General features: G+C 38.6%; 1 long non-coding RNA gene across 9 annotated transcripts in view; it reads right to left on the reverse strand.

The window, feature by feature from the left end:
* Positions 1-15,138, reverse strand: part of LOC129206108 (uncharacterized) — a 156,429-nt gene that overhangs the window by 29,807 nt on the left and 111,484 nt on the right. For 8 of the 9 annotated variants that reach the window (XR_008576995.1, XR_008576993.1, XR_008576991.1 and 5 more), the window contains 2 exons: positions 13,898-13,964; positions 10,607-13,226 (listed from right to left, as the gene is read on the reverse strand). This is a non-coding gene — a long non-coding RNA (uncharacterized LOC129206108). The remainder of the gene's footprint in view (positions 1-10,606; positions 13,227-13,897; positions 13,965-15,138) is intronic. The other variant, XR_008576992.1, reaches the window with a different exon arrangement.

Genomic DNA, 15,138 nt, shown 5'->3' on the forward strand with positions numbered 1-15,138 from the left:
GTGATAGAGACTTGATAGAAGGTGAAGTCTTGTCCCAGCAAATCTTTGTAAAGAAGTCAGTGCTCAGGAAGAAGGAAGCAATTATCCATCCCAGCTCAGACAAAGCCTGAAGCACCTATATATTAGTTTAATAATTCATCTTTTCATGTTTAATCTTAAGTTATATGTCCTAGTGATGTAGCAGTACTTGAATGAGTGAGATGGCACACCAGATAACATGAAAAAAAAATCAAGTGAACAAGAAAAACACAATTTCTGCTTTGGATTATGACTATTTTAGAATTATCAGGACTTTAAAAAAGGCTGTCTGCTTTTTCCTTCATCTGTGGTATGTCATATAAATGGACTATGAATTCTCTGGTTCAGGAGCAAGGCTTTATGTATGATACAGCATAGTTCTGAAGTACTGAGGTGTAATAGACAAAATGATCTACAGTGAGATACATCTAATTTATCTTTTACTTTGGATTTGACTTGATATTTGGCTGCTGAACAGTCATCCTGTAATTTGACTTATAAAATTACTCATTTCCTTTAGTGACAAGGAAACTGCTAAAGGAAGTCTTTACCATACTCAGTTTAATTTAGATGATCATCCAAATGCACAGATGTTTATTCCAGTCTCCTCTAGAAATGGAAGTGGGACTCTTCCAATCATGCTGGTGTGACATTTCCAGTACTCTGGACAGGGCAGGATCCGTGCAAAAGTGTTCTCCCTTGCACTAAAGTATTGCTACACTGTTGGTATTAGCTCTAGTAAGGAGTGAAAAATTGGGGGAAAATGTTTTAAAGTAGCCTGCAAAATATATTTTAAGTGGCTTGATTTTGTGATTAAAATGTAAAGTTTACGTTATCTGCTATTCCATTCAAATTGATATATGCATTTCTAACTCACATGTATTTTTGCATATTCTGCATCTAGTTAAATCTGGAAGCAGACAAATGTAATTCCAAATGAAATTAGACAGAGATGGTAAAAATTAGACAAGAGATGGTAACTTTAGTGCTTTCATATACTGATTTCCTCTGAGATTTCATGTAGTAAATTTAGAATTTGCCAGTGCCATTATGGTTACACTTAAGAGTTATTCCCCGCCATTGGTGCATTTTTACTAGTTATAAATTCAATCATATTCTTAGTACGTGTATTATCAACTGAATGCATTATATATTAAAAATTGACCTCCTAAACCTTTCCAAGTAAAAAACCCAACCAAACAAACTAATAGCAGGTAAATGTGATTTCAATAGCAGTCAGTTTGTGACAATTTAATTCTGTTGATTTCAGAATTATACCTTTGGTATCATTGTCCTTTAAAAAAAAAAAAAAGAAAGAAAAAAGGAGCCATAAGGAATTGTTATCACTGCTATGAAGAAATGTTCCACTGCCAGAAAATCTCTCTTTCTCACTAACCAGTTCAGACACCTCTAAAACACTGAGAAGGAACAAAATGGTTATTTTTAGGAACATGAAGGTATCCCAGAACTTTGGAAAATGATGGACCACTGTTAGTACTCTGGGAGGTTTTGTACATAAGCAAAGGATTTCTGCCATTTTTCCCAAATACTTACTTATATTTACTTTTAGTGTGTATATTATCCTCAATTTTTCTGATATCTGCACAACCCTCTTCAATTTTCTTCAATATTATGAAACAGTTAACATTCAAAATTCACATTTACATTGTGCATACAAACTGACTGCAGAGAAGGCACTGTGGTTGTAAATTAGAGGCATTTGATCTAATATCTATTCTAACAATCTTAGAGGAGAGATTAATTTAAACAAAATACTAACCAAGTTTAAGTAGTTCAGTAAAAGCAAAACTTAAGAACAAACAAGCTGTGAAAGCTCCATATCTAAAATAGTTTGTGTCCTTTAAGAAACTTTGGCCCTGTGCCAACATACATCCACCCCCATATTATAACTATATTTTGGGAAAAAAATAAAATTACCATTTGGGAGCTATATTTCCTCAGGTAACATTGGTAAAGCACATAACATTCCTCCTGTTTAAGCCAATGTAAGCTTGTGAAATCTGTACATGTCTATGAAGTATTTATAAAAATGTGATGGTGCTGAACTCTGCCTCCAAAGGCCTTTCTGTGGGGAATGCCAGAAGTAGTACCATGTACAGGACATATTTTTAATATTGACAAAAATGGAAAAAAACAACCTCAGCCAAATTTGTGCTGCAGGTTTGGACTGTGAACACTGACAAATCCTCTCAGCTACGTCCAGCTGCAGAGGATGGAGAGTTCAAGAAGTGCGCAGTCTATCAATGGCTCCTGTGTGCCTCTGACTGCCCTCATAGCTGAATGTCCCACAGTCATCTTCCTAACTCTGCTGTGTGCTAAGAAGTGATAAAACTTCAGTTTAACGGAGAAAACAGTTTCAAATATACCAGCACTTTCCTCCCCGGTGGCAGAGATGGCACCACCAAGGAGTGAGCGATTCCACCCACAGCCCAGATTTCTCTTTCTTTTCCTCTCTTTCCCCATGGAAAGTAGAGGGAGATGGGATGGTAGGTTAAACCAGGTGCCTCTCTTTTATATGGTTAAATTAGGAAAAAAGAATCTACCTTAACTGACTCTCCCAGCAACACACATAATGGTTAACTGGGGCAGGGACTGACTAATCCATCCACTGGTATCCTAATTACTGATATCATAACGGTGGTTTTTGTTTTGGTGTATGAGAATGGAAGAAAAAGCCAAAGAAAATTAAGTTTATTTGACCCAAACAGGAAGTTTTTTGTGTGTTTGGTTGGATTTTTGTAACCTGTTAAAAAATCAACATGTTCTGATTGTCCTGGAATATTATTCTCAACCAAAGTCTAACTTTGGAAAATTACAAGTTGTTTAACTTTTTCTATCTTCTAATTGTTTAATTTAGTTCAGTCCCAGCTTGCAAATAATTTTCTCTCTAGAATTGTTTTCTTTATGAATTATATCCAGAAAAAGAAATCCTTTAGCCCTGAATTTAAACACCTTCCCTCGGTACTACTTCTCTTGTGGGCAGTGGTACCATTCGTGCAAGAGAAGTAATGAATACTTACTTATATGATCTTGACTTTACAACTAGCAATATCTCACGCTGATAAAGTGCCCTGAGAAAACAACAGGATAGGCTGGCACATGTACCATAACATCTTAAATTAATATAGCCAGGATAAATACCTAAAAATGCCACTATGTGTTAAATTAATGTATCAGGAGTGAATGACTGCAATTCCCACCTCCTTGAATTTCAGGAAAGAACTTCCATTTTCCTGAAGGGCCTCTCTTTTAATACAGGGGCAACTGAGATTGATAAATAAGCAAGCAAACCACAAGTCAAATGGTGCCAGGCTCCAGTCTGAATCTCCTATATGTGATCCTGACAGCCTCAGACAGCCAGCAGGCAATTATTGTTCACAACAGCAAGGCTAGCACCTGGGTGCTAGGTCTGCTGTGATCGTTTTTCAGCTCTATGTTCAAAAATTCATCACTGTAACTGAAATTCATATTTTGTTCTGCTTCCCTGAAATGCAAGGTCAGCCCTTAATGTGGGGATAGTGGCACCCCTCCCTCCCAGAATGTTACAAATCTTGCTAAAATCTTTACCATTTTGTCTTAATAATAACATACACTGAGCACATAATACAAGGAAGGTTACTTCTGTCATATAACAAAGTTAATAAAAAACCTCGTATAAAATTCTTACAGCATGTAACAAGTTTCCATTCATATAAATACATATATATTTGTTCTTTACAAATGCTGAAACATGTAGCATGGAAACATGCACTGACTACTCATGCACCTGAGCAGCAGATCCCTCTGCAGGGATTTTGCTGATTATTCCCAACAGTGTGGACATGGGGAGTGGCAAGTTGGGCTGAGGATGAAAAGGGCTGCAGTGGAGGTCTGTTACGAGGAAATGGCCGTTTTCACTAACACATCGCAACCAGATACTTTGACCTCGTTAGTATTATCTTGATGACGAATACCCCGCTCCTCTTTTGTACAACCTTGTGCTCTTAAACCCACACTGTATTACATACAGGCATACATATATAACTGCTGTAAGATTTTATGTTGAGATCTAAGTTTTACAACTATACAGGACAAAAGCCTAGCCTGCCTATTGCAAAGCCCACATGGAGTTTGTTTGAGGATGCTGTGATAAATAAAAAATGGAGAGATTTTTGTAGTTAAGACAAAATTAAGTCTTAACTATCTTTTTCACAGAATGAACTTTCCCCTTACTGCTGAAATTACTAGCTGGGCTGCCAGGGACACCACCACTGAAGAAAAGAAATTCCTTAGGTCTCTGCTGGTGCTTCATTTTTATCTGGCCTAACAGACAGAATGGAGTCTGGCCTGCACAGTTATCATTATAATGTCAATATAAATATAATTACATTTTCTCCAGCAATGGAATTAGTGCCACTAGGAAACAAAATCATTTTAGGTTTCTCCTGCTGTGTTTGTATGAGCTTGGGGTCTAACTGGCAACCAGGGAAATTTGGCCTTTGTGCTCAAATAATGTAATGCTATGCTTTCCATTTTGAGATGAAATTACTACTAGTGGGATTTATGCCATAGGCAAAGAATTTTTGTTGCTAAATGTTTTGGTTGTTCAGGCTGCTTTGTCTCACCACATAGTTATTTACATGACTTCACATACACAAATATACAGCTAGAGATATGTGTGTGTTGGTTTGGGATGTCTTTTTAGGGAAGTTAGTGTGAAAGACCTTATGATGATGTGAATCATTGTGATTGCGATTCTTATGGAAAAGATGATGAGCCTCCTGGTACCTGTTCCCTGTATCCCTGAGCACACTCATTTCCTAAGACTCTGGAGGTGGATGAGGGATCCAGCTGACAGCTCACCAACTTTCACACACTCTGACATAACTTTCTAGACTGCTCTGAATACAAACTGCTCTGTCTCCACTGGGAGCCCTCAGTAGTAAGCCCTGGGATGCCGCTCCCTACATGTCCATATGTCTGCAACCCTGACAGGGTGCTAAAGGTTTCCTGGCAGGCCATGTGCCCATGCTTTTCCTGGTGAAAGCAAGGACTGGGGATAAGAAAGGGGAAGGGCTTGGTTAACCATAGGCTTGTATTTTCTGTTTTAGTGTGCAAGTCAATTAGAAAATAAATTAATTGCTGCAGATTCCTGGAGCATTTCTTGTGCATCAGGAGATTCACTTTTCCCTTAGTATCACAGAAAATACACTATTAGCTTAGAGTGATGGTGAAGAGCTAATTCTCCCTATTTAAATAGGGAGCCAATATTGCAGTGGACTAAACTGTTCTCAAGAATGTTCTCAAATGAGATAAAAATCAACAAACTGAAGCCAATTTTCCTTACACATAGCCATAGGCCTCTTTCCAAAAAGTCTGAAGTTATACTATGTGATAAGTATTTCAGTTGCTGCTTTAGCATTGTCCAACTGCAGTGATTTAGAGCAAAGCCTTGCCTGCATTTCGATCAAAGCAAGGTAAAATCTGTGCTTGGTCTTGCCTGGCCAGCCGAATTCTGAGTGCAAATCATGCCCACGTACTGCCCTTACTCAGTGATTAAGGGTACAAATTGGGTGAGGGTAGGCTGGTGTGTTAGTTCAGATCAGAAGTGCACTTCTGAAGCAACTATCCTGATTTCTCCCATTTAACCGTGCTTTTTCCTGCACTGCAGGTCAGATCATGGGAACTGGACTTTTACGTGAAACCAACATCGGAAAGGGACTCCAGGAGGATAATTCCTGTGCTCCAGCCAGTCAGCACATGCAACCAGACTGACATACCTAATCATGTGTACATTATGGATGTGGAGTCCTTGTTATCAACTGTAGATCTGCTCCTGTTGGGCTCCTTAGCTTTCTAATGTAGATACAGCCATCTGATGCCCAGAATCCATCAGCAGGTAAAAAATTATTATTGCATTATAGACTGTTGGTTTTACTACTAAAGTTGTTTCAAATGAGCACTGGAAACCTTAAAATAGCATAATGCTCATCCCAAATGAATTATTGTCATGATTTAAACTCAAGCCTTTCAAATCCTTTGCGCAGGTTTTTTTTTTTTCCTCAGCCAAAGAAGCAACTCTGCTTTTGAGACACTCTGCTAGCATATGCACACTAAAAAAAAAATAATCTCTTTTCCACTATGACTTACATGCCAAATGTGCTTATTTACTCCTAGGTAGAATGAATCTTGGCTTTAATTACTTTTATACTAATTACATGCTTTTAGTCTATGGTTTAGTGATTTATTAGTTACAGCTGCAGCAAGCAAAATACACATAGGCTAGGGGAAACACATCCCTTTGTGGATGGCCGCTGTAGGTCCTTTTTAATTCCTACCAAGCCTTATGAGCCTAAGGCCCAAGTATTTTATAGGCTTTGAACAAATGAGCGCTTTTCAGACTTTAAGGACATCATTGCCATTTCCCTATTGGGTACATAGCACTCCCATTGTTACTCTAACCACTTTAGATGGTTAAAAAAAAAAAAAGTTTGAGCGTAAAGCCTAAAAAACTTGTCACAGAAAACTTAAGATCACATACTTTCAGACAGGATTTTGTTCAAACATTCTGTATTGGTTTTAATTTTTCTCTTGTTTTTCTGTCATTGCTATGAAATTGCAAGTGGGTCAGAATCCTAAAGGCAGGATAAGATAAATTCACAGACTTTCTAGGTATCTGGATTTATAGTTTTAGTTGGACCAATTTCTAGTATGTAAAAATTGTACACTTGTATCGCTCTTCCCTTCTGAATGTATGAAAACAACAGCAATAAAGAATTAGTCCCCAGAGCATTATTATCCACTTCCAACTGATGGGGTACAAAGAGGCTTGATGACTTCTTCAATACACTGTGGTAAAGCTGGGAAAGGAACCCAGATGTCCTGGTTCCTCATCCTGTCCCTGAACCACAAACCACACGTCCTTGCCTTATTAGCGACAATCACAGCACATGAAAACAGACTATTTATATCTAAATATTTCATCTGTTCTCACTCATTATTCCCTAACTCACCAACGTAATTATGTTGGCAAGGCGACAATATCTTTTCCCAGTAAGCGCAAACAGATTGTTAGGTTTTCTGCTGAGATACAAGCTGCAGAAGAAGAGTTCCCAAATAACTAAGATCAAAAGGACCATGTTTTCATTGAAACATCCTTGGTAATGCAGCAATGGGAGAGAGGATTCCTTAACATCTTCCTCACTTGACTCTGACAGCTGTATTAAAAGCACCGATCAAGAAAGGTTAACATTGTAAAGAATATTGACCCAGAATGAGTTAAGCCACAGAGGGGGGAAAAAAAAAAAAAAAAGGGAGGGGGGGCTTTGGAAAGTTCTGTTTTTCCAATTAGTTCAATTCCTGCATAATATTCCCCGAGACAGTGCAGGGGATGAGCCTATCCCTTCTGCAAATCCCCAGCGGGATGGGCCCTGTCCTGGAGCAAGTTCCCTGTTTGGAACCTTAAAGCCCAGGCGAGTGTGAAAAACCCATTAGGAGGTGGCTCCAGGCAGGGCTCAGGGGTGCTGGAGGTTTCAGCCGGGTGTCGCAGCTCAATTGCCATCACTCGCACACCACTGGGAATGCTGTGACCGCACATCTGGAGACAGCTTGCCGTGGAAGGGCTCGCAAGCCTGCAAACGAGACGGGATCTCTGCAAAGTGCAGGACTAGTGATAATGGGATTGAAACAAGCAGAGTATTTAACTAATAGCTTTAGCTGAGTTTATACTTGGTAAAGCAGATAAAGCACTGCTAGCCATTTGTATCTGATAAGCTGGATGTTTCTTCTGTACAAACAAGGGAGAAAATGGAGGAGGCTATAAGAACAAAAACTTGCAGTGGTCAAAGGTGTTAAACTGGATTCATAATGAGAAGAACAAATTGATTAAGGTAAGCTAACAGATGTAAAGAAATGCCATTTTTCCACATCAATACAAACCTAGTAAATTATATTAGTTTGGGAGGTTTGCTGTAAGATTGTAGCCAGATCTATCTCTAAGTCCTTTCCAAACACTATTCATAATACTGTGTACAAGTTAATCAAGCAATGCTTAACAGTCCTCAGAGTTTGCATAACAAGCAACTCTGGACAGAAAAATAAGATTTGTGCAAAATCAATCTGAGATGTGCATATCATAAATATTGTTACAAATTGTCTAAGTGATTACATATTCTCTGATCAGCAAAAACCATGCTTGTTCTGGTAAAATCCTTGCTCCCATATATGGGGAATAATGATGCATCCTGGGCAAAACACAAAAGTCATTGAGAAATTTGGTACTGAAGTCAGCGACACCCCATTTCACTCTATATAAGGCAAGGGCCTCTCAGCTCTTGACACTGCTTGGGCTGCCTCATCCTGGGACTGAAGTGGCAGCTACAATCTGTCCTCCAGATGCAGACATCTTAACATTGTATTATATGTGTGCCATTTGTACAATCCTTTTTATTTTTCAGTGACATGCAGAAGCGTGGTTGCGTTTGTTAGCATGTAGACAACACGTACACTAGTTCTTCTCAATAGGATACTGGAGTTTATCACCATAAAACTTTAGGTTACTAATTCCAAGCAGACTCAGAGCAGGGGCTGAGAATACAACATTGATTCACAATGTGCAGGTTTCAAAACCAATCACCAATTAACAGGAACATTTTGGCTGGAATTTTTAGTCTGCTGACCATGCACTCCCAAACATAACCCTAAAAAATCTCCCCAGTAGTGGAACACAGCCAGTTGTATTTGAGAACATTGGAGGGAGAAGGCAGATAGAGAGCACTATGTTTTCATCTGTTACTGGTCAGAAACACTCCACTGTACATGGGTTCTTTTGTTTTTTCTTGCCCAGTGTCTGGCGACTCAGTACAGCCCCAGTACGATCCTGAAGCCCTCCATTGTTTAACACGCAAATGAAATGGGCACCATAACCTCTGCATGGCCCTGGAGCTGCATAGGAATTATTTCCTGCTCTGTGCAAAGGAAGATGCCTTCAGATTTTGTTAAATGATAACAAATAAGGAAAAGGAGGCCTCCCCTAGTTCTAGCAATCCTATCCCTCCCACTGGACTTTTCTAGAGGTGGCGGAGTTGAAACTCCCAGGTTTTATTTTCAGAACATAGTCATTTCTCATTTTGATATTTTAAAGTAAACAATTCTTGGTTCCCATGTATTATTCAAGTAGAGAGAAGTGGGTATCCAGTGCATACATAATCAAACATCCAGCCTGCACCAGACAACCTTCTCAAATCACTTGAGAATTTTTCCTATTGCTATTGTTATCATTTTCCATTCACTTCCTCCAATTATTTAACACTTCATCGTATCACACATTTACCCCACAGCTGTGGGGTGAAGCAAGCAAGAGCTGTGTTCCTTCAAGCTCCCTTGGACAGTGCTTGCTCACAGGAGAAGAGAGGTAGCTGCACAGATGTTGCTGGTATCATGTTAATACAGGAATAACCTGTTGAAAGTAGATTTGTTTTCAAACCTTTCAGTGAGAAAATATCCGTTTCAGAGAGAGGAATTAATGATTTTTAACCTGCCTATCGTGCTCTTTCATTGCCGGCATGAAAAATCGTTATTGGTGTTTCAAAGCTGTAAGTAGTAATGTTGAGGATATTTTTGTTACTGCCAAAACATTTACATGAAACTGCTATTCAGATCAAATTATCTTGAAACTGCAAAGCGTGCATGGATTCCAAATTATTCAGCTTGGCGAGATTGTTGCATATTGAAATTACACAGTAGAAACCAGCGAAACAGTACCATTGCTTCAGATTCATAAGAATGGCAAAAATAGCTCTTAAAAGAATTCTCCTCCTTAACTGCACTACTGCAACAGACAGAGGATTTTGCCATATTTAAACCAGTATTTCACTACCAGAAAAATATAGCTTTTCACTCTTTCAGGCAGACCGGTTGGTTCTGACTATTGTTTCCACAACACTTTAAACACGAACAGCACTGCTCAAAGAGAACAGTGGTGTGGAAGTGATGGAAACTAAAGCACAAAAGGTAAAGAGCTATGACTTTGTGGAATGACAGACTGAAAACATAAATTCAAAAAGTGCAGTAAACTGTTAGAGCTGGTCAGTGCTGGTAGGATCCTATTAACTGCTCTATTTTATTTCTTTATATCTCACATTTATCTTTCAGCAACACACCAGTTATGGAAAAGACTCAAAAATATCACCAAAAAGAGGACTGGGCAATACTGTGAATTTCAAGTCTTTGACGAACCATTATTCAAGGTATTTCGATGTGTTTTCTTTTGTATAATATTCTAAATAGCGTCACTGCTGCTTTTCAATAAGGATTCTGTGTTGCAATGAAGGAATGATACGGCCACATTAAAGATGTCCCTAAGAGTACTGTGGTTCCCTAAAAGAACCATAAAGGTAAATTTCCAAGAATCACAGGAAGGGCTGTCTAATTTGGTTACAGAGGCTAGGGGTCATTTCTCTTTGGCAGAGAGGGGATGGACAGATAAAACAACTATATGCAGACAGACCTTAAAGTGATAAACCCAGAAGCTTCTAACTCTGCTGTCAGAAAAGAGTTGACAAAAGTGAGTGCTGTAGAAAGAGCTCACCTGTGAGGAATATTGAGTGTGGCACTGGAGTGGGGTCCTTTGCCCTTTCTGTCTCTGGTAATTGGAGATTGACATCTAAAATTTGTGTGCTTTTTCTGTGCAAGTTTGTAGTTGATTTGTTCTCACTCCTTCAGCGAAATATCCTGAAAAGCAACAAGAAAGCAATAGGATAAGACAGGTTCCCCAGATGTCGTGAGGAATGCTTAACGGGTGTTTGTAACAGGAAGTATGTGCTCTTTCAATACGATATGTTTTATCATGGCATAAAATCATAGTGATTTTAGAATCAACTTGATAAAAGGATATTCTACACTGGTGAGTGTCCCATGCAGGAGAAGAGTCATAGATAAGTCATCCTGTCTAGAACAATCTGATCTGCTTCTCTGGGAAAGGGAAAAGAAATTAAAGAAATAACTATATTGGGAGGAATGAAATACTAATGATCTCTTCAGAGGCTGTGCTTTTTCCACTTTTTCTTTTAATATGCATGCAATGACAGCTATGTAAGTAGAATATGAAGAAGAATGTCCATGAGCATACACAGTGCACACGTTTCAAAACAATACCTACTCTGTCGCATTCATATGAAGTGTTTTTTCTTTAAAAGACCTAAGGATTAAGGTTTGCGTGTCTTGGAGGAGGAAGAAAACACTTCCCTTTCAGTTTCACAAAATCAGACCAATTCCTATGTTATTAGCAATTAAATTCTTTATCCAGACTCAGCAGACAGAAGCAATGATTGATGCTACAAAACACACATGACAGCATGCAATTGGCTTTTTAAAATTAATACAAGTTTCTTCTAATAAAATTGTTCTGTCACGCAAGTTGGACATAACTTCTTGCAAAGCCATGATTTTGATGAGAAATGGGCTAAAGCTGAAATAGCCCTTTAAAAACAGAGACTATCTTGTAACCTGGGATTTCCTTCATAACATTTTAATTCAATTCTTTCTGAATAGGCCTGTTCCCTGAAATGCCATCTTTTGGAAGGGTTCATAGTTGTCTTCTATGTTTTCCATGATGTTTTCATTAACTGAAGAGATGTTCATCTCCTCAAACACAGGTACAAAATACATGTGTGCAAAGCCAACAATCTGAGAATGCTCGAAATGGTGATGAAGGAGCTGACTGCCACATTACACCTCACTATCTGGACTACTTTTGACACAGTAGGTTTGGCAATGCTCTTGACGTCACCCAGGAGAAGAGGGGCACAAGGTTTCCCACATCATCTCCTTTCTTACAAACTCTTGTGGCTTCTGGGAGGAAGAGTTAGCTCTTCGTTCTCCACCTTAAAGAAAAAGAAATCCAAATTATGGCTCTGATTCAGTAGGGCATTTCAACACCTAGTTTAAAACATCAGACGAGCTCCAGTGAGTACTGGAAGTGTGTGGGAATTCTGAATGACATAGGCACATATGTAAATATTCTGCTGAATGGGCTTCAGGTTGCATTTGGGAAAACATACGGTTAGATAAAAAAGAACACATTAATTCCTTTTCTCTCCTTTTTTCCAACAGTATTTAACTACATTTTTCTTAAAGTAGGGATGTGTGAAAAGCTGCACTATTGTAGATAAAAATTATATAAAATGTGGTAGATTAAAGATTCGGAAATTAATTTCTCAGGGGACCTTTTTCAGTCTAGATTATAGTGACATATCCTGCTAATTTGTTTGTCTGGTCTCCTGGTGAACATAACATTTGACACTGTAGGCAACATAAAGATCTTTGATAAGCTTGCTACTTCCTGCAGCACTCTGTGTTCACAACGAACTTTTAAAATACAATTTATAGCTTTCAGCTTTCTATTCACTAAGAATGGAGATTATCCAGTGAATTATTCAGCTTTCAGAGAAGGGCAAATGTGTTCCTTGTCCTTGCTATTCTCTGGTAGCACCGGGATAGAACATCAAAAAAATAAAATGCTTCTTTAAAAACTGTTATCTTTGTCAAACTGCAATTTTCACAAAAAGATTATTCTACTCTTTCCATACTTACAACTTTCCTTCAATCTTACTCAACCATTTTCCATAAACATATTGGTAAAAATGTGATTTTTAAATGTTGTGGGATGCTTCCTCAAAACTGGTATACTAGAAGGTGCAGAGCAATCCTGCAGCAGTTCTTAACGAGTCACCCTACTTTCAGGGAAGGCTTGCTTCCAACTCCCAAAAGTAAAAATTGGCCAAGCCCTAAGTCTTTGAAGACGCAATAGAACAATAAGTATCTCAAGAGTGTCTAATATCCTGAAACTCCTCATAGGAAGAAGTTCCAGGACATACACATAATTCAGTGCTGTCTTCTCTGCATCGTCCCCATTCTGCATGTTTTCACCATGTGCCTTCATGCTTTTCATGTTTTCACCAGGTACCTTTACCCCATGGTAGAGTGTTCTCAACTTCAAAATTTCCTGTTAAGACAAAGCATCTTTGAGTTGGTACTTCTGTGCTAACATCCTCTCATTGAGCTTACCTTCTACATGGTGAATTCATACTGCTGAACTGGTAGGATCTGATTTTGATCTTGCTTATTACCTCAGTCTTCACCCTTTGGTAGCTATTTACACTAGTAGCAACAAACCGGAGACTTCTGGATATGAACCACTGGAGACAAAGCTGAATATAAGAAATAAAAGGCATTTCCACCAGAAAGATTCCAGTAACTAAACTGATCTTCAGGGGGTGATGCTGACTCATTAATGGTACTTCTTGGAGTGCCTTTATTGCTTTTTAGTTAAGCACACAATGCAGCTGTATAATTAAGCCACAGGCGCAATATGGGACAAAAGGCACATATGGCTTTTTTGCTGGTTTTAATTTTCTTCCTTCTAGTTATTACTAGGCCCACTGTAGTGGCAACAACTAGATATGAAGAAGAGTTGTGCTCAAATTTTGCCATTTGAATTTGTAAAATTCATGCTGTGTTCTGAAAATACTAATTTTTACTACAAGTTAGATAAAGCACATTTTTTTCTAAATGCCTTCATTAGTCCAGATATTTTGGTTTGAAAAAGAAAGGCAAGAGTATTTGGAATTCAAATTAAAAAATGCCTGGGAATAGGAGAAATCTAGGAAAACTGGCTCCTATTCTCCCCATCAGATAAATCGAACATTGTTCTAAAAAGTTATTGAAACCAGTTGTAGGAATAATCAGATCATAATTTACACAGGGAAGCATAGCTAGCTAATTATTTAAGATCATCTGAGAGAAGCTGCTACAAGGGACAAGGGTGCTCAAGAGAGCTGATTTTGAAGAAAACTTAGTGAAAGCTGAAGACCAAACTGACCTTTGTGCAGGAAGACAGGGAATTATGGCAGAGGTCCTCTTGGCTAAGCAAGGAGCTTTTTAGTGGTCTGAAATGGAAATGAGACCATACAAGAAGCAGAAACAAGGACAGGCAAGCAAGGTGGCATATATAAAATTAATGCTTGGGTACTTACTGGTGAAATGGGCAAGGCCAAAGGCATGTTGGAGCTAAAAATAAGGGATATGAAAAAGTAACAAGAAGCTTCCACAAGTATGCTAGTAGCAAAAGGACTGTGAGCTTTTCCTGCAGACTGATTAGAAATTTACCGAGTGGAGTTTCAATGAACATTTAAACCCTGTTTCCCAGATTTCACCTGGGCTCTCTACTACCCAGGCTCTGGTGTGTGGACTTCTTTCTGCTCAGAGAAGCACGTGAGAAGAATAGATGAAAAGTAAGCTCACTTTTTTGTTCTGTGTGTTTCTGACATATCCATCATTGAAATAATTCTGTGCTGTCCATGCATTTAGAGAAATGTCTCCCCTGGTTGTGCACAGGTAGCTCTAGTTTGAATGCATGACCATACCCCTGAGTCTTCATCATCTCCCAGAATCACACTACTGGGAATCGCACCAGCATCCTTCAGCACAGTGTCTCACATCTCTCCTGTGACATTATGCCAATGTCACACAGTGGGTATTGGTTAGACGCTGGGACTACCCAATGTGACTGCAACTAAATTAGGTGCACCTGAGCAGAAGATACTGAAAGCCATTTAGTTTTGTGCTTGCCCCAAGACAAGTAGCTAATTGTTGAACTTAGTTCTGTGCAGTTCATGATGATTCCCACATTGCAGGGATGCTGTGACAGCCAACATAGCTAATTTGAAACTAGCCTTGTGAAGTTTATGTGAGCTACTACTTCAAGGCTACATGCTGTAACCCAATCGTGGCAACCATTCTTCAGATTAAATGTCCAGACCTAATTAGGTTGACTTTCTGTGAAGAACCTATCACAGTATGCCAGTGATTAATTTGGCACTTGCTAAGCAATACTATTTCTGCTTTGAAACTGTTCTACAACAGCAGAAAAAAAAATTTCTTTTCTGGTATGTCTCTAAATATTGCACTAATTTTGTCAACATGGTCTGTAAATGGGCAATACTTCAAACTCCGCTGTGGGGTAAAGGTGTAGCGTGAAATAGTTTTCATGGAAAATCTGTAATTTAGACTACCTGTAGTCTCAGTAACCGTAATTATTTTGGATTATTTGAGTAATATTTC

Source organism: Grus americana, chromosome 4 (genome assembly GCF_028858705.1).
Source record: "Grus americana isolate bGruAme1 chromosome 4, bGruAme1.mat, whole genome shotgun sequence".
NCBI classification, from domain to species: Eukaryota; Metazoa; Chordata; class Aves; order Gruiformes; family Gruidae; genus Grus; species Grus americana.